General features: G+C 35.5%; 1 protein-coding gene and 1 long non-coding RNA gene across 2 annotated transcripts in view; both read right to left on the minus strand.

Annotated features, from left to right (window-relative positions):
- The window catches only part of ZNF385D (zinc finger protein 385D), a gene marked incomplete in the record, with an annotated part of 956,631 nt that overhangs the window by 850,868 nt on the left and 81,498 nt on the right, over nt 1–24,265 (minus strand).
- LOC107970585 (uncharacterized) overlaps nt 1–24,265 on the minus strand; it is a 42,780-nt gene that overhangs the window by 15,122 nt on the left and 3,393 nt on the right. Inside the window, exon 2 of the long non-coding RNA XR_001713207.3 lies at nt 8,064–8,210. This is a non-coding gene — a long non-coding RNA (uncharacterized LOC107970585). The remainder of the gene's footprint in view (nt 1–8,063; nt 8,211–24,265) is intronic.

The following is a 24,265-nucleotide window of genomic DNA, read 5'->3' on the forward strand; positions in this document are numbered from 1 at the left end:
AATTCCCTTCAGCTTTATTAAAACACCATTATTTTAATTTTACCTACACTTTTCTTTGTCATGTAAAAATATTTTGTGCAAATAACGAATCAACTTCCTAAATGCACTCCCATGTTAGAATGATGCGTATACAATTAAATGCTCTATTTGGATTGCATTTCATCTATTAAATTATTAAAAGCAAATCAAGCTCTCAGTAATTAAACTATTACCAATATACTCAATGTACACTTTTCATATTTTATGTGAAAGGCAATAAAAATCATTGATGGAACATGATAAATATTCAATGTGTTTCTACTTAAAGTAAAAAACGAAAAACAAAAAGCAAACCCCAAACCCTGAGGTTAATATTTTGTTTTTAGTTCAAGTCATAGCATTCTAATAACTGAAAGAAAACAAATATTCTTTCTTTCCTTTTGCAAAGTAAGTATGCACTACAAGAGACCAATTAGTGTGTAAATTTATTTTGCAGTTTCAGGTTGTGCTAAGTAATTGTAACAAAAATTGATTATTTAGTTTTGAGACATGAAATGGCAATTTAAAAAATGGTAACTGTTGCTACTGCATGGATGACAACCCCAGCTGTCCAACATAAGTGTCACTCTGACGCTGTCATTAAGGGCACACAGCAATGGCACAAATCAGCCATGTTCTTTGAAAGAATGAAATATTTATCCACTAATATTTACTAAAACTATTTGAAAATTATATAATTGCAATAAATGTACTTTCTTTTCTTCCATAATGTTTAATTATAAATGTTATAGTACATGAAAGCATAATGCTCATTTTGTTGATGTTATACATGTTATTAATTTTTTACTTTTATTTAAAAAAGAGGATAGTAAATTTTATCTGTGAAGAGCCAAATAATAAATCTGGCTTTGCAGGTCAGAGGGTCACTGCCACAACTACTCACCCCATGCTACTGTAACCCAAAAGCAGTAAGGGGCAATATGCATGCAAAGAGGCATGGCTCTGTTCTAGTAAAATTTTAGTTGCAAGATAAATTTGGCATGGGCCATAGTCCATAGACTTCCAGTACAGAAGAGAGCAGGAAGTGGTATTAGAATATTTAAGCAGATATAACTTAATCTATCAAAAAGCTATTGAGAGGCACGTTATGTTATAAATGAAAGTATGCATGTAAGTGAAACTTAGGATGTGACATCTTTGGAGACAGACCCCCTCAGAACCCAAGCATTTTTACTTGCTAGCTGTATAGCCTCATGTAGTTACTTTACCCAATTTTCTCAATTTCCTTATCTGGAAAATGGTGGGGGTGGGGGAGAATGGGGTTGTGGTGAAGATATAATCAGCTAATGCAGGTAATTCACTTAAATTCATGCCTGGTAAACAAAAAAAACTAAATAAATATAGCTATTATCATAAAAGTTCATTTTCATACACAATGGTCTATCAGGAGGAGAAAAGTAAAGGCCCCACATATTTTCCAGCTTCTTCTTGTCATCAGTAAATAAACAAATGAACAAACAAACAGACAGCTTATACCCTGCCAATGTATAAGAGATCTGTATGCATAACATCATTCTAAATTCCCAAGGGCCAAGCCTGAGACTTATTTATTCTTATATCCCCAGCACTAATAATTGTCTAACATAGAGTTGGGAAATGTAAAATGAATGAGAGAAGTAATGGCTGAATAAATCTATAACAACTATCAGAGGCATCCTTGGTGGCTATAAGACCACAGAAATAAAAGGTCCCCTAAGAGTTAAATAAAAAGGACACATCTGACAGACTAAAGGCAGGAGGCACCAGTAGACTGTGAGCTGCTAAAATAGGCACTTTCTAGAAATTAGAGTAGTCAGTGTGTTGAGGGTAAGGATAAATGCATATCTTTCCAGGGCTAGGAAACAGCCAAGGAAGTTTAGGTCCTGTCTGATGACTCTGGCATGACTTTCTAGAGGTCACAGAATTAGAAACAATTTGAGTAATGGAGGAGAGAGCACTGGCAGTTTGGGATGTAAATGATACTCCAAGAAAATGCACAGATTGAAGAGTGAAATTAGAATTAAATGACAAAGTAGGAAAAAGGACTTTTCCAGCTTCTTCCAGGTCTTTAAATATAAAATATAATTGATCATTCTCTTTTTTTTGGGGGGGGGGTAGGTAAAGAACAGTTAATATAACCTCCAAATACCACCCTATAGAATCATTTTTCTACATTCTTTAATCCTCTGCTTGTCTGAATCTCAATGCTAACTCCAAGCCCTAATGAACCTTAAATGGCAAATATTGGCTTGCTTTACCTTGTACTGTCTCCTTAAGATCTGGTAATCAGCTCCTGTGCTGATAGCTTTCCTAAACTTTCTCCAGTGCTCTTTAGTAGTGTATAGCAGCACTTCTCAGACTTTAATGTACGTGTGATCATCCAGGCACCTTGCCAAAGTGCAGACTCTGGCTCAGACTCTCTGGGGTGGAATCTGAGTCTGACTCTCTAGCAAGCTGCTGATCCACGAGCCCTACTTTAGGGACCAAGGGTGTAGAGAACATTTAATTCTTATTTCCTGCCTAATATTATTCTGATTTATTTCCCCCTAGAAAAAGCCCTTTCTCTGGCTCACAGCTCAAATGGTACACTGTGATCACTTACTCCTCCCTTCACTTTGTGAAAGCACCCAAAATTGCCCTCAATTGCCTAAATGGATTTCTATAACCAGGGGCTTTAGGACAGTATCTCAACACTTTGGAAAATTGAAGCTATCCAACAGGGTTTTCATATACAGCTTTTGACCCTCATTTTGATAATAGAGAAGCCTGTCTGTTTTACTCCTCCTCTGCTTAAAATCTGCCAACCAACATTTTCTCAATTATTCTTTTTCTTTTAATATGCTTGAAAATTTCCAGGTGAGCTTACTCCCTGTTGGATAAACTTATAATTAAATTAATAGTAACCATTCCTCATTTTAAATTGTGGTGTTAGAGTGAATGACAGTGTCATATACTTTCCTAGATACAATAAAATTTAAACATTCTGTTGCTATGTTGTAAGAAAGCATATAGAGACTATAAAGCTACATGATGTGAGATCTTTACTTATTTGCTTTGCTTACAGTAATAACCTAGATGATTTGTGCTTTTTTTCACTGATAGAGTTGTACAATATGTTATATACCTCTTGAATAAGTCATAGTGAATCTTACCCCGACTTTATTTTAAACATATGTAGCTTTAATAAATGTATTGAACTTACTTATGTAATTTTCCTCTGTTTTCTCTCTCTAATCTGAAATGCCCTTTGCAATTCTGAAATAAAAGACTAATATCACACAAACATCTTACTGTGTTCATGTGGACCCATTTCAGTTAATCTCCAAGTGCTTCTGCCTCTTGAGAGTTTTCATTCTGGGTATTTTCTGAGCAACATTTTTTTGATGTCTTTACCCAATTACCTCCTTTTAGCCCCTCCTTCCATGAAATCTTTTCCTGGAACACTCACTATCTTGAGCCAGAGATCCAGCCATCTATCCATAAATTCAGTCATCTGTTCATTCATTTACCCACATTCATTGATTTTAATATTAGAAAATTATGTCATAATACATTGAGCATTGTCTTTGAGCTATTATAGTCAGGAGACAGCAATAACAGCTTTTCTTCATAGCAGAAAAAAGGATGAAGAGGACAGGAGTAAAGAAAAGGCAGAGATATAGAAGAAAAAGATGTTGGAGAAGACTAATTTGGATTCATTTTCTGCAATTTTTTTTTTATTATATTTTAAGTTTTAGGGTACATGTGCACATTGTGCAGGTTACATATGTATACATGTGCCATGCTGGTGCGCTGCACCCACTAACTCGTCATCTAGCATTAGGTATATCTCCCAATGCTATCCCTCCACCCTCCCCCTCCCTACCACAGTCCCCAGAGTGTGATATTCCCCTTCCTATGTCCATGTGATCTCATTGTTCAATTCCCACCTATGAGTGAGAATATGCGGTGTTTGGTTTTTTGTTCTTGCGATAGTTTACTGAGAATGATGGTTTCCAATTTCATCCATGTCCCTACAAAGGACGTGAACTCATCATTTTTTATGGCTGCATAGTATTCCATGGTGTATATGTGCCACATTTTCTTAATCCAGTCTATCATTGTTGGACATTTGGGTTGGTTCCAAGTCTTTGTTATTGTGAATAATGCCGCAATAAACATACGTGTGCATGTGTCTTTATAGCAGCATGATTTATAGTCATTTGGGTATATACCCAGTAATGGGATGGCTGGGTCAAATGGTATTTCTAGTTCTAGATCCCTGAGGAATCGCCACACTGACTTCCACAATGGTTGAACTAGTTTACAGTCCCACCAACAGTGTAAAAGTGTTCCTATTTCTCCACATCCTCTCCAGCACCTGTTGTTTCCTGACTTTTTAATGATTGCCATTCTAACTGGTGTGAGATGATATCTCATAGTGGTTTTGATTTGCATTTCTCTGATGGCCAGTGATGGTGAGCATTTTTTCATGTGTTTTTTGGCTGCATAAATGTCTTCTTTTTTTTTTTTTTTTTTTTTTTTTTTTTTTTGAGACGGAGTCTCGCTCTGTCGCCCAGGCTGGAGTGCAGTGGCGCGATCTCGGCTCACTGCAAGCTCCGCCTCCCGGGTTCACGCCATTCTCCTGCCTCAGCCTCCCGAGTAGCTGGGACTACAGGCGCCCGCTACCACGCCCGGCTAATTTTTTGTATTTTTAGTAGAGACGGGGTTTCACCGTGTTAGCCAGGATGGTCTCGATCTCCTGACCTCGTGATCCGCCCGCCTCGGCCTCCCAAAGTGCTGGGATTACAGGCGTGAGCCACCGCGCCCGGCCAAATGTCTTCTTTTGAGAAGTGTCTGTTCATGTACTTCGCCCACTTTTTGATGGGGTTGTTTGTTTTTTTCTTGTAAATTTGTTTGAGTTCATTGTAGATTCTGGATATTAGCCCTTTGTCAGATGAGTACTATCTGATCTTTGACAAACCTGAGAAAAACAAGCAATGGGGAAAGGATTCCCTATTTAATAAATGGTGCTGGGAAAACTGGCTAGCCATATGTAGAAAGCTGAAACTGGATCCCTTCCTTACACCTTATACAAAAATCAATTCAAGATGGATTAAAGATTTAAACGTTAGACCTAAAACCATAAAAACCCTAGAAGAAAACCTAGGCATTACCATTCAGGACATAGGCGTGGGCAAGGACTTCATGTCCAAAACACCAAAAGCAATGGCAACAAAAGCCAAAATTGACAAATGGGATCTAATTAAACTAAAGAGCTTCTGCACAGCAAAAGAAACTACCATCAGAGTGAACAGGCAACCTACAACATGGGAGAAAATTTTTGCAAAAGTTTTCTATACAGACTTTTTTATTCAAAAAGGGTTGTCTAATACAAGATTTTTCTTCAAACTTTTCAAAGATTTCACAAAACAGTTTCGAGATAAAGACAAGAAAACAAACGTAACTGCATAGAAAAAAAAAATAGATTTCCCTTGGAGCAAAACCCAGGCTTCTTACCAAGTCCCCATTTAATCGGGCCTCAGCTTATGTTTTCAAATTCACCACCACATTCTCTTCATACCCTTAAGTTGATCCCAGCCACACTCCATGTTCTTTTGTGTTTTCTGAAACACAACTTCATTTCCACCTCAAAATTGTGCACTTGCGGTTCTTTAAGCTTAAAAAACTCCCCCCACCCTCTGCCTGTCTCCTTCTCATCATTTAAACTTTTTTCAGATGTCCGATCCTCCGTAACCCCTCCCATCAAACCATCCAGTCAGACTCAAAGTTATCCTTTTTATAAGTTCTTAGCACTTTTCTATCTTATTTTTTTACCTATACAGATGGTCCCTGGCTTACAATGGTTCAATTTACAATTTTTAGACTTTACAATAGTGTAAAAACAATACACATTCAGTAGAAACAATACTTTGAATCTTGAATTTTGACCTCCTCCCATGCTAATGATACACAGTATGATACTCTCTCAGCAATCATGTGGTTAAACAACCAATACTTTACAATATGCAGTGGTGCCAATATTTTTGGATAATGTGTTTTGTGTTTTTACATCCCATCGTGTCCACAAAATGCCGTATGTGTCTCATGCTTCTGAAGAGAAGAAGGCAGTTACTCTTGAGACGACACTCAAGATAATTTCCCAAAATGAAGGCAGCAAGCCAGTAATAACGATGCCACGAGAGCTAGGACTTTCACATTCAACAATCCTGACCACTTTATCCTTTAAATGCATTTTTAACTTGCAATATTATCAACTTAAAATGGGATTAGCAGGATGCATCATAATCTATTGTCTTTCCCATTGAGATATTGGAGATATATCTCCAATATCTAAATTTCTAAATTCTAAATTTAGAATTCTAAATTAATTCTAAATTTAATTCTAAACCTTCACCATCTAGGACATTACCCATAATGAACTCAAGAAATATATATGTTGACTGACCAAGATTTAATAGTTTAATTACCTTTGCTGATGTCCCTGCAGAAGTGCCTTCACTGATTTCCTCAGGGAGCAGAAACCTCTGCTTTTTATTTATGAAAGCAGCCTTGTAAAACCTGTGATTTAGTTTAGGTATGGGCATTGTGAAGACATTATCTAACACAGTGTTATCACTATAGCCCTCTACTCATAAAACTTTAAAAAAAATTCCTCTTAGGATATTGTCAGAAAATTTATTGCATTAAGGATTTGGTATATTTGTTTTCCTTAGACTGTATGTAAATAATTGTATCCCTTATTTGGCTTTGTCACCAGTAAGCCAAATTGTAGTATCTCGGACTTATCTTACATATCTGTATCTTTTAAAATACATATTACAGACATGTGCTAAAATGTAGTCTAAGTGCTCATATAGTTTCTCAATATTTTACTTGTGGGTTACCTCGGGGGCCAACTTTCAGAAACGATCAGAAATAAGAGAGGACAAAATTAATGATGACTTTTTTCACTTTCATATTTATTACTAACTTATTTCCTAGATATATAGCATGCTTTTATGCTATAACTAGGATCATTATTTAACTCACAAATTTTAAAATGCCAAGGAAAGAGAGAAAGAGAGAAAAAAAAGAGAAAATAGGCAAAACAAGGAAAAGAATCATTTTACAGAGTAACAATATATTTCCCTGGACTAAAGGTAAACAAGAATCTGCATAAACAGGATATGACACTAACTGGAATTAGATCCAAGTTTCCTAAAAGCAAATTTGTGTTTGGTCTTATTGATAGCTTTATCTGTAGAACCTGTAACTAATACACATACACACACATCAGCTGCACAGTAAACTAGTAACATGAATAATGAGCAGCAGACATTAGTCCTTTTTTTGGAAATTAAAGCAGATATATTTTATCCCAGGACAGTTGTTCTCAGTCAGGGGTGATTTTAAATATTTGCAACTGGAACTCTTAACAATGTCTGAAGATATTTCTGGGTGGTTCTACTGGTATCGAATGGGTAGAGGCCAGAGAAGATGTTAAATATCCTTTAAGACACAAAACTAGCCCTCGTAACAAAAAATTAGTGGCTCCAAATGCCAACAGTACTGAAGTTGAGAACTCCTGTCCTAGAGGAATGATAAAAAACAATTTTCCAACAAAAAGGGTAAAATCATGATTCTCATACAGATATAAAATAAATGTCTTAAAGAATGTATTTCAGTGAGAGAACGAGACAGATGTTATAACTGGTTTAAAAGAAAAACAGACATATTTACAGATCAGGAAGTTGAATACGCAAATGGCAAAACTATTCCACAGGATGAGGAGGGAATTCAACTGAACTTCTACTGGACCAGCAGAGGTTACATACAATTTGCACAATTATAGAAGATCTCCCATAGAATCAGGAAAGGCAAAAAGGTGTGCTATATATAGACAATGGTTTTCCGTATGTTTTTCCTACAAAAAGAAGGAGAGGTAGAGGAGAGATGTTGGATACCATTAAATGCTGCCATTAGCAAAGTATATTCTGGTAGCATTTGGATACTACTCATCAAAGAAGAGTTTTAGTAAGCATATAAACAATATTTCTATTTACCTTATTTCATATTGAGTAATTTTAATTCAAGGATCCTTGAATCTAACCCCGTCTCCTGGAAGGTGCACATCTAAAGTAGATTTTTTAAATTGGATTTTCTTCTCTCCATTTTTAGTTCAACAAAACAAGTTCAATCAGAATATAGCACTTAGAAGAAAGAAGAACAAAGAATGTATTATAATATACTACTTTTGTCTACCTAGATACTAAAACTAAAATCAAATATTTCATCTTTCTGAATGAACCTTATAGAAAAAGATATAATTTTTCAGTATAATATAACCATGAGGACAGTATGATATCTCATAATAATCTATATGGATGACAAATTAATGATTCATAGAAAACAACAGGCCTGGAAATAATTATTGAGACAATAAGTTTAATAGAAACTACTTAGAATGTCCAGTATTAGGCTCTGAGGAAGCATGGATAATTCGACTTCCTATAAATCACTTATGATTTTTAATGGCTCATGATGTATGTGTGAACAGTTTCACCAAGGTTGCCCAAGAGTCCATTGCAATCAAGATGTTAAATTCTTTTGGCTGTTTAACAGTTTGGCTCACTGAAGATGAAAATAATATTTCTATTTGTTCATTTTAGTAAATTTGTAAAAAAAAGAAGTAAAATAGGTTTGAATGAAACTCTCTGCACTTAAGATAATCTTTTCTATTTAATCTTCCAGTCAAATAAATATTGCGGCTTGGATTCCAACTAAGTTAGTACTTTTTTTTTTTTTTTAAAGTCTTCTTTCTTATTTTTTAGTTAAAATATTGAAGTCTTTAAAAATATTTTTTACCTGAACTGAAGAATAACAGGGATAGCAACAATATAATCAAAGTTGAAAACATTTAAGTGCATAAAAACTAAGCTCAACAAAGCATATCTGAATTTGATTGGGTAAGAAAACAAGAAGAGTTGTATATACCACAGATCAATTGATTAGAGAATAAGACAAACCCTGTGGATAGCTGCTTTGCTTATTATCATTCTACTGTCATTTCTCAATTACTTGAAAATGTTATTTCTCACACATAACTAGTGGTAACACAGTAAAGATAAATGCTTCAACTATGCTAGGAAGAGCCTACTTTCAACTAGGAAGACATTACATTGTATTCTATTTTCCTTAAATGATCACTGTGGTATTAATCAGAGTGAAACCTGATTAGAAAACTGAAAATTTGATTGTCTTTTTGCAGAATGAAAGAAATTAATCAAAGATTCTCAGAAGGGTCTAACTAGTCCCTTACTTCAGCCAACACCTTCACCTTGAAAGCAGGAAGATAATGGTTGCTAACACATGAGAGTTTGAGAGCAGTTGATTGCTGTAAACCACTTTTAATTCTTCTTTAATCAAAGTAATTACAAAGTACAATGGTTCTTTGACACTTATACTCTATCAAGGTAAGATTAAGGTGCTTTTAAGACACTTTACTTGTGCTGAAGTTAAGAAATAAAACTGCATCTTACTCTACTAATCCTGGAGTCATAGACTTTGCTTACCATTTAAAAAGTTAAAATCTAGGTTAATATTCTTATCTAAAAGAATCATATTTCAATTTTAGTAAAATGAATATTTGGAATTTGGAAAAGCCAATAATCATATTTTTATCAACTTTAATAAATGACAGAAAAGCCATATCCTTATATCTGGTGATGTCAAAAGAGTTTCATGGCAAAACTCTAAAGTGGGCAACTTCCAATAAAGAACATATGCATGTTCTTTAAAGAGTCATGAGAACTGGTGGAGCACAGTGGCTCACGTCTATAATCCCTGCACTTTGGGAGGCTGAGGCGGGTGGATAACCTGAGATCAGGAGTTCGAGACCAGCCTGAACAACATGGCGAAACCCCATCTCTACTAAAAATACAAAAATTAGCTGGGCATGGTGGCGTGTGCCTGTAATCCCAGCTACTCAGGAGGCTGAGGCACAAAAATCGCTTGAACCCAGGAGGTGGAGGTTGCAGTGAGCCAAGATCCTGCCACTGCACTCCAGCCTGGGTGACAGAGTGAGACTTTGTCTCACAAAATAAATAAAAATAAAGAATCGTGATACTTGAAATGGTGAGTCATTGGGGCACTGTCACAAAAATGAAAATTTATTATTTATTATGAATTAATTTAAATTTCTTTTAAAGTGTACATTTCTATACTTTTGGAATATCAATGGAGAAAACACTAGGATCCAGTCTTCAGCAAAAAAGTTCAGAATTTGTATGATAAAGATTTACTCTCCTGTAAGTCTGTCCTTTAATTTCCACTGTACATTATAATTTATAATAGCCACTCGTTATTTATATATTCAGTAACACTCTAACAATGCTTATCTTAGCATAGTGATCTCATGAAGCGGTATAAGAGTTTAACAGATACATTACTGGACTAAAAGTTATAAGTCCTGCATCTGAGACCCAGATCTATCAACTCTTTAGCCATAGAAGCTCAAGCAATGCATCTAAAGGTGCTAAGACAAGTTTTATACTTGAAAATTGATGACGATGGCACATTTCTTGCTTGTATCACAGTTATACTTTGTGGATTAAATGGGAAATGCATTTGCAAAATGTTGAAACAAATCACTGTAAAGATATATGATTTTACCAACCATCATCATGCATTTCACCATCGGTGATACAAGTGTCCACAGAGTATTTGCATCTCCATTTTATGCACATCAAACCAAAGTACTGGCCTTTGCTGCTTATGGATGGGACTCCAATGCAAAACTAAACATATCAGTGTGAGGATGTCTAGGGTAAGAAATATAGAATGGAACAAAATAATAAAGGGTACAATTTTAGTTTCCTTTCCTGTTCTAAAATTTTTATATCTGAAAATAGATAATATGAATAAAATTGTCAGAAATAACAAGAGATTTGTTATTTCAACACATGCATTCACTTAAGACTTTATTTTACATGGTTGGTAATGAAGAACAGAAAACACAAGCAGCAGTTATATAATGTCATATTTCATTGTATTTCCATATCTGTGCTTATTCCTATTTTCACAAAGAAGGAGACAGCTCAAAATTCTAATTCTAAGTAACAGTTTTAACTTTTTCCACACTAAAACTAACTTAATAACTCCCAAAAGGAAGTAAAAAATGAAATAGAGATTTCAGGGAAGCAGGCAAGTAAGGGAAGCAAGTTAGCAGTGGTGAGAGAAGCAGAGCTGTGGGTTCAACAAAGCCAGAGGAGAGTCAGAAATGAATATTCAAAAAATGGTTGGCAACAGGGGATTCAAGTAGCTTTGAGAGGCTGAACCTAAAAGAATCCCTAGACACAGCCTGTACTGGTGAAGGAATGCTTTTATGGGATACAAGGACCCAAGGGGTAGCCTAGAAAATCATAAAGGCAACAATTCATTCAGATGGGCTCTGAGTAGCTCACAAACAATAAAATCTTCAAATTCAAGAAGGCAGCAGAAGAAAAAAGTACCAAAAGCCCAAATAATCACATGCTGATTAATGAATCACTAAATAGTATCAAATGAATTAAAGCATAAAGTTTTTATCATGCTATTATAAGACTCTAGAAATGCAGTAGTAAAGAAAGCAGGATTCTCAGTCTCATGAAACTCATAATATTACGGAAAATAAAAGTATTAACAAAGTTAGCACAAATGTTTTTTACAATTATTAGAAGATATGAAGGAAACTGCAAGATCTGATGAAACAACAGGGAGGCAAATTTTAGATTCATAGCTCAGGTTACGGCTCTCTGAAGATATGGCATTTTGGCTGAGTCCTAAAGGATGGCTAAGCATTACATGATGAAAAAGCGAGGATATTTAAGGCATGTGGGAAGGCCCTGATATGAATAAAGGCTTAGTGTGTTTAAAGAACATTGTGGATAAAGTACCAAAAATGAACAGTAGTCTCTCTAAAATATGTTTAGTATTTTAAACCTCACGTCCTTCAGGAAGTCTTTCTGATTTCTCCTACTTTCAGTGCTCTCCCTTGCGCTCCCCAACACTGTGTATCTCCACCACTGCACTTCTTAGATTTTGTAATAATCTGCTTTAATGACATTTTCTACACTGCATCACTTGCTTAGTTAGAACAGAACATGTTTTATTCATGTTTACACCCAACATGGCCTACAACAGTATCAAGAAGAGAGGCATTTAATACGTTGTTAAGTTTAAAAAGAATGCAACTATAAATGTATTCATTAGTACAAAGTAATTAACTCAAAAAGTACAGTCACAATGGTGACTCCTTCATTGTCACCGAGTGTATCGCTGTGACCATTTGAATACATTTCCAATCTGAAGCAAGCATTTGCTCATCCACTATAGAAGTCTTTGGTAATTGATTCATTGAATAATCTGAGCCTCATGAAAGAGTTTGACCATTTTTGTTTTTCTCCAGTCATTTTCTGTTTGCCACTAATTGTATTCTGCTCACTCTCTCTTTTCTGTCCATGAATTATCTGGGGTGGATCCAATGACTTTCCAATAACTGAAGTATTGAACAATATACTTCAGTTAATCCAGTTTAAAATTTGATCTCATATTCAATTTAGTTCTATAATTCTCCTCTTCACATTCCTGCATCAGCCAACTCCTTGCCTAGGGTCAAAGGCTGGAAAATTCAAATATGTGTCGTTCATTTTCCCTCCTTGACACTCTCCACTTCTTTTTCATTTCTTCCAGAGCTTTGAAGAAAGGATCAGAGAAAATTGGCAAAATGCGTTTTACTTAAAAAGATGCAATTGAAGTATTCTCTTGGTTAAGAATTCCTTCTCTTGGGCAGGGATCCAGATGCTGGCTATCTTGTGGGTCTGGGTTTATTGGAAGCCTTGCAGGTATGGGAAATGGGCTTGACGTGACCTTTTCTAAATGCTACCTGCAGTTTTCTCCTGCATCTCCCATAGCCCTTACTCGTTGGGTTCCCTTACCTGATAGGCAGCCCTCTTAGGCAGGTTACTAGAAATTTGGACCTAGCCCTTCTACATTCTATGGTGTCCACTTCCTACACAGAAATGTTACACATCCTGTCATAGCAAAGAGTAGAAATACAGGACTATCTCCATCTACTCTCAATTGTGTTCCTTTTTTGTTTTATTTCAATAGGTTTTGGGGGAACAGGTGATGTTTGGTTACATGAATAAGTTACTTAGTGGCCAATTCTGAGATCTTGGTGTACTCATCACCCAAGCAGTGTGCACTATACCCAATGTGTAGTCTTTTATCCCTCATACCCCTCCCACTCTTTGCCCAGAGTCCTCAAAGTGAATTGCATCATTCTTATGCCTTTGCGTCTTCATAGCTTAGCTTCTACTTATGAGTAAGAACATGTGATATTTGGTTTTCCACTCCTGAATTACTTCACTTAGAATGATGGTTTCCAATTCCTTCCAGGTTACTGCAAATACTATTATTTCACTCCCTTTTAAGGCTGAATAGTATTCCATATATATGTGGAATATACATATGTACATATATATACACATATAATGTATATGTGTGTATATTTTATATATATATATATGCACACACACCACAATTTCTTTATCCACTCATTGATGAGAATTTGGGCTGGTGCCATATTTTTACAATTATGAATTCTGCTGCTATAAATATGTGTGTGCAAGTAACTAATTTGTATAATGACTTCTTTTCCTCTGGGTAGATACACAGTAGTGGGATTGCTGGATCAAATGGCAGATCTACTTTTCGCTCTTTAAGAAATCTCCACACTGTTTTCCACAGTGGCTGTACTAGTTTACATTCCCACCAACGTGTAAAAGTGTTCCTTTTTCACCACATCCATGCCAACATCCATTATTTTTTCATTTTAACATTATGGCCATTCTTGCAGCATAAGGTTGTATTGCATTGTGGTTTTGATTTGCATTTCCCTGATCGTTAGTGATGTTGAACATTTTTTCATGTTTGTGGTCATTTGTATATCTTCTTTTGTGAATTGTCTATTCATGTCCTTAGCCCACTTTTTGATGGGGCTGTTTATTTCTTGCTGATTTGAGTTCCTTGTAGATTCTGGATATTAGTCCTTTGTCAGATGTATAGATTGTGAAGATTTTCTCCCACTCTATGGCTTGTCTGTGTACTCCGTTGATTGTTTCTTCTGCTGTTCAGGAGCTTTTTCATTATTTAAATCCCATCTATTTGTATTTGTTTTGTTGCATTTGCTTTTGGGTTCTTGGTCACAAAGTCTTTGCCTAAGCCATTGTCTAGAAGGGTTTTTTTTTTTTTACTGTTATCTGATAGAATTCTTATGGTTTCAGATCTTAAAGTCTGATCTTAAGCTGACTTTTGTAAAAGGTAAGAGAAGAGGATCCAGTTTCATTCTTCTACATGTGGCTTGCCGATTATCCCAGCACCATTTCTTGAATAGGGTGTCCTTTCCCCACTTCCTGTTTTTGTTTGCTTTGTCAAAGATCAATTGGCTGTAAGTATTTGGCTTTATTTCTGGGTTCTCCATTCATCCCATTGGTCTATGTGCCTATTTTTATACCAGTACCATGCTGTTTTGGTGACTATGGTCTTATATAGTTTGAAGTCGGGTAATGTAATGCCTCCAGATTTGTTCTTCTTGCTTAGTCTTGCTTTAGCTATGCAGGCACTTTTTTGGGTTCATATTAATTTTATGATTATTTTTTCTAGTTCTTTGAAGAATGATTGCGGTATTTTGATTGGAATTGTATTAATTTGTAGATTGCTTTTGGCATTATGGTCATTTTCACGTATTTCCATTTGTTTGTGTTTTCTATGATTTCTTTCAGCAGTGTTTTGTGGTTTTCCTTGTAGAGGTCTTCACCTCCTTTGCTAAGCATATTCCTACATTTTTGTTTTGTTTTGTTTTTCCGGTTATTGTAAAAGGGTTCTTGAGTTCTTGATCTGATTCTCAGCTTGGTCACGGTTGTATAGTAGGGCTACTGATTTCTGTACATTCATTTTGTACCCCGAAATTTTACTGAATTCATTTATCAGCTACAGGAGCTTTTAGGATGAGTCTTTAGGGTTTTCTAGGTATATGATCCTGTCATCAGCAAACAGTGACAGTTTGACTTCCTCTTTATCAGTTTGGATACCCTTTCTTTCTTTCTCTTGTCTGATTGCTCTGGCTAGGATTTCCAGTACTATGTTGAATAGAAGTGATGAAAGTGGCCATCCTTGTCTTGATCCAGTTCTTAAAGGGAATGCTCTCAACTTTTCCCCACTCAGTATAATGTGGGCTATGGGTTTGTAATACATGGCTTTTATTACCCTAAGATATGTCCCTTCTATGCCAATTTTGCAGAGGGTTTTAATCACAAAGGGATGCTGGATTTTGTCAAAGGCTTTTTCTGTGTCTATTGAAATAATCACGTGATTTTTATTTTTAGTTCTGGTTACGTGGTATATCACATTTACAGACTTGCGGATGTTAAACCATCCCTGCGCATCCCTTGTATGAAATCCACTTGATCACAGTGGATTATCTTTTTGATATGCTGTTGGATCAAGTTAGCTAGCATTTTTTTTTTGAGGACTTTTGCATCTATGTTCATCAGGAACACTGGTGTGTACTTTTCTTTTTTTGTTATGTCATTTCCTGGTTTTGGTGTTAGGATAATACTGGCTTCATAGAATGATTTAGGAAGGATTCCCTCTTTCTCTATCTTGTGGAATAGTGTCAATAGGATTGGTACCAATTGTTTGAATGTCTGATAGAATTTAGCTGTGATTCTGTCTGGTACTGAACATTTTTTGTTGGTGGTGGTGGTAACTTTTTAATTACCATTTCAATCTTGCTGCTTGTTATTGGTCTGTTCAGAGTTTCTATTTCCTCTTGGTTTAATCTAGGAGGGTTGTATATTTCCAGGAATTTATCCACCTCCTCTAAGTTTTCTAGTTTATGCGTGTAAAGGTGTTCATAGTAGCCTTGGATGATCCCTTGTATTTCTGTGTTATCAGTTGTAATATATCCCGTTTCATTTCTTATTGAGCTTATTTGGATCTTCCCTCCTCTTTTCTTGGTTATTCTCACTAATGGTCTATCAATTTTTTATCTTTTCAAAGAATCAGCTTTTTGTTTCATTTATCTGTTGTACTGTTTTAATTTCATTTAGTTCTGCTCTGATCTTTGTTATTTCTTTTCTTCTGCTGGGTTTGGTTTGTTCTTGTTTCTGTAGCTCCTTGAAATGTGTCCTTAGATTGTCTATTTGAGCTCTTTCAGACTTTTTGATGTAAACATTTAATGCTATGAACTTTCCTCTTAGCACCACTTTTGCTGTTTCTTAGAGGTTTTGATAGGTTGTGTCACTATTATCATTTAGTTCAAAGAATTTTTAAATTTCCATCTTGTTTTCATTGTTGACCCAAAGATCATTCAGGAGCAGGTTATTTAATTTCCGTGTGTTTGCATAGTTTTGAGGATTCCTTTTGGAGTTGATTTCCAATTTTATTCCACTGTGGTCTGAGAGAGTATTTGCTATAATTTTGATTTTCTTAAATTTGTTGAGACTTGTTTTGGGGCCTATCATGTGATCTATCTTGGAGAATGTTCCATGTGTTGATGAATAGAATGTAAACAAATCCTCAAAATATACCAAAATAAAATCTCCTTAAAGGGTAAATCTCACAGGACCTATAAAATTATAACACAATGAAAAAAAACACAAGGTATTCAACAAATAGCATGATGAATAGAATAGTACCTCATATCTCAATACTAATGTGGAATGTAAATGGCCTAAGTGTTCCACTTAAAAGACACAGAATGGCAGAATGGATAAGAATTCACCAATCAAGTATCTGCTGTCTTCAAGAGACTCACCTGACATATAAGAACTCATAAACTTAAGGTAAAGGGGTGGACAAAGATATTCCATGCAAATGGACACCAAAAGTGAGCAGAAGTAACTATTTTTATATCAGAAAAAGAAATTTTAAGGTAACAGCAGTTAAAAAAGACAAAGAGGGACCTTATATAAATGATAAAGGACTAGTCCAATCGTAAAATATCACAATCCTAAATATATATGCACCTAACACTTGAGCTCCCAAATCTACAACAATTACTACTAGACCTAAGAAATGAGATAGACAGCAAACGATAGTAGTGGGGGACTTCAGTACTCCACTGACAGCTCTAAACAGGTCATCAAGATAGAAAGTCAACAAAGAAACAATGGACTTAAACTAAACCCTAGAACAAATGGACTTAACAGATATTTACAGAACATTCTACCCAACAACTGCAGAATATACATTCTATTCAATTGCTTTTTGATTCAATTTTTCTTCTTAAATAGGAGAACAGCACAAATCTTCAAGTCAGATATGTAAGCAGATGTCCAATCAAGAATCAGTGTCCTAATCTTCCTTTCTTGCAATAATTCATGTCTCTTTCAGTTAAAGGCAATATGACTTTTCACGAGCAAAGCATCTGGATCCAGAATATATAAAGCTGAAACCAGATTCTGACATGTAATAGCTGTGTGCAGCTTTGTGCAAGATGCTGTTCTGTGCCTCAATTTGTGCATCTGAAATCACGGGTAATAGTAACTCCTATCTCAGAAGGTGGTTGTGAGAAGAAACTGAGTTAATAAATGTGTGATGTGCTCAGTCTGTTCCCTAGCACAGTGATCACCCAATACATTTTAGCTATCAAATTTTATTTGGATTCCCTGTATCTATGGGAAGGTACAATTTTCCACCCATTCTCCTCACAAGAAAGAAAGAAAGAAATCTCTTAACAGGAATAATGCATTTCTAGTGACATCTGACCCTCAAGTTCTTTTAGTTCTTTAGGAAAAAGGTAGAAAATAATGGTTAAGTTCCCATAATGGGATCTGGTGCCCCTTATTGATGCCTTTTATGATGTGGCTGGTGGCTCCCATTATGCAGTGTGGATACTTGGACATAATTATGAGACAACAAGAAAATTAACATTGGACCTCATTTTATACTTAGTTGAGGCAAGGTAGTACAACTGCCATTCTATATCCACCAATAAAAAGGAATCAATCTTTAAAAGCTTAAACATTATCAATAAACACAGGATTTTTGTTTGTTTGTTTGTTTTTGTTTTTGAGACGGAGTCTCTGTTGCTCAGGCTGGAGTGCAGTGGCGCGATCTTGGCTCACTGCAACCTTTGCCTCCCAGGTTCAAGCAATTCCTCTGCCTCAGCCTCCCAAGTAGCTGGGATTACAGGCACATGCCACCACACCCGGCTATTCTTTTTTTTATTTTTAGTAGAGATGGAGTTTCACCGTGTTAGCCAGGATGGTCTCGATCTCCTGACCTTGTGATCTGCCTGCCTCGGCCTCCCAAAGTGCTGGGATTACAGGCATGAGCCACTGCACCTGTCCCCAACACAGGATTTTTTTTTAATGACCCAAATCTCTTATACATCGTGCATCAATTCTGAATTGTATGGTGGACCACAGAGAAGAGTAATGTTTTAAGAACCGCTAGACACTGTGGCTGATCTTAATTTCAAAAGTACAGCTATAACTGAAAGGCCTATTCACTGCATGTAAAATAATGGAAAAGCAACCATAAACTAACCACACTATCCAAACACAGCCTCTTCCTGAGATTCTTATTCAATGAATCATTCATTCTTGTGAAAATAAATAAGATAAAATTTACAATCATAATTTAAGAATGTCAGGAGATAGGAGAAATATATAAATTTGGTATACCTAAAAAAGAAAATCCTTTCTGAGGAAGTCTATTTTGACAGACCCAAATCATTTTAGATAAAAGGATATTTTATTGCATTAAAAGGGCAGGCAGGAAAGAAGTAGCATCAACAAATGAATGTGGAAGGATCAACATGTGAAGGAAAATAAGCAAAGAGGAGAAAAAGTTACAGAATGAATGTTTAGTTTACTGAATAATAAGCTAAATGTTGCAGAATAATCCACTTGAAACTGGCCATATACAAATTTAATAGAAAAAAATTGGAATTTTTCAGCATTGATTAGAGGTAGTATTTCCCTGGCAAACCAACTGAATCACCAATTTTGTTACAACGCAAAATTAGTATTCTTAGAGAACTTATCTTCAAACAGGTTACTCTGTATGTGATTCTGAATAAACTACAATGTTTTTGGTGATAAGAGGCTCATCTGCCTCTCACCCTCCACCACATTCCTTTCTGTCTTTAACTTCATGTATCCATTTTTTAAGTAGAAAAGATCTGACTAGTTTGACTAAGTAGAAAGATTATCTATTACGAATGACAAACATTTATTTTTCATTTAGTCAGTGAGAAAGACTGAAACCATTTGAAAGTTTTGGGTTTGTGTTTTATTGACAGGATTTTTTTCTCTACTGAAAAATGTAAAATGAAGTAGGAAGAAATTTTCTATTTTGTTTTAACTGTGCACTTATTCAATAACTTTATTTTTTATTATACTTTAAGTTTTAGGGTACATGTGCACAACGTGCAAGTTAGTTACATATGTATACATGTGCCATGTTGGTGTGCTGCACCCATCAACTCATCATTTAACATTAGGTATATCTCCTAATGCTCTCCCTCCCCCCTCTCCCCACCCCGCAACAGTCGCTGGTGTGTGATGTTCCCCTTCCCTAGCAGGAAGAAATTTTCTAATTAGAAATTAACATTCGCTTTGTCTTCATACAAAGACGGCATCACCGTCTATGGGAATTTGTTCCCACTCAACTGACAGTGTCCCTAAAATATAGCTAGTATTAACATTACCATTTAATCCTTAAAAAGTATTTACTATAAATCTTATGCCAAACCGTATTCTGAGAAAACAGCAGTCGTTACATATAAATTCAGGTGACCTGGTCACCTAGGAGTCAACCAGATCATGATACGTCTCCACAGCATTTCTTATTAAATTTATTTTCTTGTAAAGCTATGAAATAAAGACACACAGGAAAGGTTTATAATAAACTACAGTGGTGTACAGGTAGCACTTACTCTAGTATCTCTTAATACAATGTACTGATTTTTAATAATATGTACGGTACTTACAGCATTATTTTTTATCAATCACATATAAAATCTGGCAAATATTTTGGGTTTAATATTTAAATAAGATAATTAATATTTGTTTAATTCTTCTTCTACAGTTGTGTGATGCACTAATATCTGCGCCCTCATGCAAAGCGTAAGCTAAACAAGTTTTTTCTTAGTCTATGTAACAGTCTATTAATTTTGCTTATCTTTCCAATAAACCAACTCTTAGTTCAATTAATATTTTATATTGTTTTCCTAATCTCTATTTCATTTATTTCTGCTCTGATCTTTCTAGTTTCTTCCTTCTGCTAACTTTTGGCTTAGTTTGTTCCCCTTTTCCTAGTTTTTTGGGGTATAATGTTAGATTGCTCATTTGAGATCATTCTTCTCTTTTGATGCTCATGATTGCTACTATAAAATTCCCGCTTAGCACTGTTTTTGACGCATTGCATAAGGCGATATGTGGTGTTTTCATTGTTTCAAGATATTTTTCAATTTCCCTATTACTTTCTTATTTGACTCAATAGTTGTTCAAAAGTATGTTTCATTTCCATATACTTGTAAGCTTTTCATGATTCCTCCTCTTACTGATTTCTAGTTTTGTTGCATTTTGGTCAAAAAAGATACTTCACAAAGAAATATGTTGAGACTTGTTTTGTGGCTTAACATATGATCTTTTCTGAAGAATCATCCACGTGCAAATGAGAAGAATGTGTATTATTTTGTTGTTGGGTGGAATGTCCTACATGTGTTGGTCAGATCCATCTGTTGTAAAGTGTAGTCCAAGTTCAGTGTTTCTGTATTGATTTTCTGTTAGGATAATCTAACCATTGCTGAAAGTAGGATGTTGATCCCCTACAATTAATGTATTAGACTCTATCTATCCCTTCATATATTTTAATAACTTCTTTAGATATTTATGTGCTCTGATGTTGGGTACATATGTATTTACGATTGCTATATTTTGTTGGTGAAGTAACCACTTTATTATTATATAATGGCCTTCTTTTTCTTTTGTGACAGTTTTTTTACTTAAAGCTTACGTTGTCTAATATAAGTATAGCTACCTCTGCTCTCTTTTCCATTGCATAGGATATATTTTTTCATCCATTAACTTTTAGTTTATTTGTCCTCAAAGGAGAAATGAGTCTCTTAAAGTGAGCACATTGTTGAGTCTTGATTTTTTATTCATTAACTCACTCTATACTTTCTTATTGCAAATCTTAATCCATTTAAAGTAATTATTGATACAGGTAAGGATTTACTAATGTCATTTTCTTAATTTTTCTACTTGTTTGACATATCTTTGGTTCCTTTCTTCCTCTCTTGCTGTCTTTGCGGCTTAATGGTTCTCTCTAATGATATACTCTGAATCATTTTTTATCTTTTGTGTACCTACTATGGGTTTTTGCTTTTTGGTTATGCTGAGGCTTACAAAAAGCACCTCATATTTGTAACAGGCTATTTTAAACTAATAAAAATCTAACTTGGCATACACAAACTCTACACTTTTTCTACCCATAACCCCCAGCATTTTAGGTTTTTGATGTCACAATTTACATTCCTTTATAATTTGCATCCCTCAACAAGATATTATAGCTATAATTGTTTGTAATAGTTTTTCCTTTTAGCCTTCATACTAGAAATAAGGTTAACTTACACATTGCCATTATAGTATTAGAATGTTTTAAATCTAAAAATGTATTTACTTTTATTTTGTGAGTTTTATACATTCACACGTTTTCTTTTACTAATTTGCATCCTTTTCCTTCAGCTTGTAAAAATTTTGTTAGCACTTTTTCTCAGGAAGTTCAGTGGGAATAAACTCCCTTAGCTTTTGTTCGTCTGAGAAAGTCTGTACCATCTCTTCATCTTTGAAAGACAGAATTGCCTGGCATATTAATCTTGACAGGCAAGGTTTGTTTTTTTCTCTCAGTATTCTGAAATATCAAACCACTTCTTTATGATTGCAATGTTTTTGCTTAAAAAAAAATCCACTAATAGTTTTACGGAAGTTTCCTTGTATGTAACAAGTAGTTCTCTTGCTGTTTTCAAAATTTTCTAATTTTGATAATTTAAAATAATGTGTCTCAGAGTATCTTTATATGCATCCTATTTAATATCTTTTGGGCTTCTTATATGTGGACTTCTATTTTCCTTCTCAGTCTTGGCAAGTATTATGCCATTATTTATTTGAGTATATTTTTGGTCTTTTCTTGATTTCTTCTCCTGGAATTCTAATAATGCATAGATGGTTTCACTTGACGGTTTCCCATAATTTTCTTAAGCCATCTTCCATCTTTCATTTATTTTTTTGTTGTTTCTTTAAGTGGATGATTTCCAATGACCTGTCTTTGAGATCACTGATGCCTTTTTTGTTTAATCCATTCTGCATTAGATTTTTCTATTCATTTTTTAACTTCAGTTATTATATTCTTCAGTACTATAATTTCTGTTTGGCACTTTTTATAGTTTGTCTCTTTGTTGAAATTCTCAGTTTGTTCATATTTTGCTCCCTTAACCTCAGTGAGTATTTTTATGACAGTTCTTTTGAATTCTTTGTTGGGTAAATCACATATCTCCATATCCTTATTTTTAGCATCTAAAGATTTATCTTGTTCTTTTATTTGGAACATATTTCCCTTTTTATTTTTATTGACTCTCAGTGTTGGTTTCTGTTTATTAGATGAGACAGTAGCATCCCTCAGTCCTTTTAGACTGGCCTCTTGTAAAAGAAGAACCTCACCAATCCATCCAGTCAGAGATCCTAAAGTGCCTCTCAAATCTCTGTGTTTGTCCAAACTGCTGACTCTGTTTTTAGTGGCCATCTGGAGACAAGAGTATGCCAAGTCTTGTCAGTACCTCAGAATGGGTAAGCTAGAAGCCAGTGTCTCTAGATGCAGCTGGAAGGTTGGGGTGTTCGATGTTTGTTCTAGTTTCTTCTATCCTCAGGATAAAGCTGACAGCAGAAGACAATCTTTCACCTTCTCTACACTAAGCCTGGAAGAAGATCTGTGGAAAATGCCTGCATTCTCCTTCCTACTATACCCTTTGATTCTGGCAGAATATTTTCTGTAAATGGGTCCTCTGAATGTGTCCACCTCTTTGTTTTCTGTGATATAGGTAGACTCAAGCATGCAGAGCCCCAACAACTCCTGAATCTAGGTGGGTAGGGAGTCAATTCATTACGTGCAAGCTGTTCCATACACAATCTATTTGTGTGCTTGGTACATAGAAAAATTCCTTCCAGAGAGAATCTACAGACTTGGCTTTATCACTGGCACAAGCCAGGAAAAAAGGTTCAAGAAGTAACCAAAATCTCATTCAGTCTTCCAAAGGTTTATTGTTTCTCTACACCATCGATTCCCAAATTCAGGCTAGATAGGAGCTCAATCCTCAACCAGCAGCTGAAAAACTGGGCATGCAAGCCTCTTGCAGGAAAAAACTGGGAAATGTGCATTTTAGCCCCATCTATGCACTGATTATAGGAGGTTTAGGCCTTGGGAATGCTTGTGTGCTTATTTAAAACCATCTCTTTATTCTGTAATCAAGGGAGAATCACACATGCCTAGTACGTCTCATTTCCTGGGCTAGAAGGTTTAGGATATGGTGTAGGAGCTATAAAAGTTGGGGCACTGATGCATGCACCAATGCCTTCCAGGAGTAATCGATAGACCTGGATTTACCCCTGGGATAAGCTAGGGGGAAAGGTTTAGAATATGCACAGCTACTGTTCAGAATCCTGGAGGTCTATAGTATGTCAGCTCAGTTAACTCTCTAATGCAGCCTTGTTAGAAGCTTGACTATAAGCAGCAGCAGTTGAAAGAGTTTGTGGAAAAAACCCCTCTATGGAAAAACTGGAAGCTTTGAGTTTTAGCCCCTTTTCTGCCTCAATCCTGAGAGAAGTCCCTGGAAGTGTGATCACGCCTATGTAGAACTGCTACATTGTTTTGTGTTCTAGGGAGATTTGTGTATGCTTAGTCCATTATGCTTCCAAGGCAGGTGGATTAAGAGCCAAATTCTGAGGAAACTTAGAGTGCTACATGTGTGGCCTGAACCTTTGTCTCTTGAGGGGGAAGCTGGGTGTTGGGAATTCCTTCCTTACTGGAATGGTGCTAAGATTTGTGCCTGAATGTGCCTCAGCTTTACTAACCTAGTCAATATGGATGTTCTCCTCAGACCACACCACACCCAAAGACAAAAGCCTCCCAAGGAGCTAATTGTCCACCTTCAGGAGGG

This window comes from Pan troglodytes, chromosome 2, assembly GCF_028858775.2.
Source record: "Pan troglodytes isolate AG18354 chromosome 2, NHGRI_mPanTro3-v2.0_pri, whole genome shotgun sequence".
Classification (NCBI taxonomy): Eukaryota; Metazoa; Chordata; class Mammalia; order Primates; family Hominidae; genus Pan; species Pan troglodytes.